Below are 1,462 nucleotides of genomic sequence, written 5' to 3' on the forward strand. Positions count from 1 at the left end.
AGGCGGACGAGAAAGGGCAGAGAGATGTAGATGAGGAGCAGGTTCAGGAGGACGGTGCGCAGCCGGGGGCGCCAGGCCAGCCGGCCCCTGCAAGGAAGGCACCTTGATAGCACATCCCCTCCCGCCCCAAGGGCTTTGGGGCACAGCAGAGCGGGATCCCCGTTCCCAACCCCAGTCGCGATGGTTGGATACAGCGGCTTTTCCCCCGCAAGGGCCTGAGGCTGCCGTTTGTGTCCCCCTGGGACCAGGAGCTGGTTCCCCACGCCAGGGTTGTGTTTGGCTTTTGGGGACGGAGCCGAGGTGCCGGAGCAGCCCCACCGTGACACAGCGTCATGAAAGGCCACGATCCGGTCCCCCCGCAGCCTCTCACAGGACACCGGTGGGCAGGAAGGGCAGGGCACGTGCCAGGGCCGGGAACTCAAGCCAAACCGGCAATAAGGAGTGACGGATACTCTGTGGCAACACCCCGAGCCGTGGCCGTGGCTGGTGACACGGTCACGGAGGTGTCCCCAGCACCGAGACCCCCTGCCAATTCTCCAGGGACAAGGAGGAAAGCTGGGAAAGGGGCTCGGGGAGCCCACGGCACCACGGGAGAAACCAGTCCCCAGAGCGATGTCCCCCAGTGACACCAGCACAGGGCGGGAAGAGTGACCACCTCCGGCAGCATCTTGCCCCGAAGGGCTGGGGGACGCATCCAGCCACCCCAGGCCATGCCCTCTGCAGCGAGCCGCCGGCCAGCCCTAGCCCCAGCCTCCAAGAGGGAAGGGAGAGCCAAGAGCTGCAGATTGCCTGGCGTCAACGTCTCTCGTGGGCTGATGGTGCTGGGCAATGGGGAAACTAGTCCAGGATTTAGGGCAGAGGTTTCTGAAAGGCATCCAAGCACAGCTCACTCCCTGCCAGCATGTGCCCAGGCTCACCGTCACTCCTGCAATAGTGGATTTAAGTCCGTCGCCTGCCCTGGGGAGCGCTGCAAGACGCTGAGAGAGGGGTGCAAAGCGGGTGCCAGGGCAAAGTGCCATCGTCCCCCGGGGCACAGGCAGCCTTCCCGGGAGGGGGCCGGGTGGCATGAGCCGTGCTGGAGCCACGGGGAGCTCCCTGAACCCCAGTCGCCCCTCGAGACGTTGGTCTGAGCAGTCCCGCTGTACGCTGGCAGCAACGGGCCGGCGGTGCCCTCGCAGTCGCCGCGGTTAATTATTAGGTGGTGCTCTTGGTCTACACCTAATATTCAAGTGCAGGGGCGAGCGCTCACACCTGCCCTTGCGCAATACCTGCTGCAGGTGAGAACTGACAGGCCCGGACCGGGGCGGGAGGACGTGCCCACCAAGGAGCACCTCTGACAGCTGGCACGGCAACAGGCCACCGCATGGCATGACGGGGACAGCAAGGTGACACGGGGACACAGCCACAGCATGGCATCATGACGCGGGGGGGGGGGGCACGGGGGTGGGGGAGGGGGGCACGG

This window comes from Pygoscelis adeliae, unplaced genomic scaffold, assembly GCF_000699105.1.
Source record: "Pygoscelis adeliae isolate BGI_AS28 unplaced genomic scaffold, ASM69910v1 Scaffold314, whole genome shotgun sequence".
NCBI lineage: Eukaryota > Metazoa > Chordata > Aves > Sphenisciformes > Spheniscidae > Pygoscelis > Pygoscelis adeliae.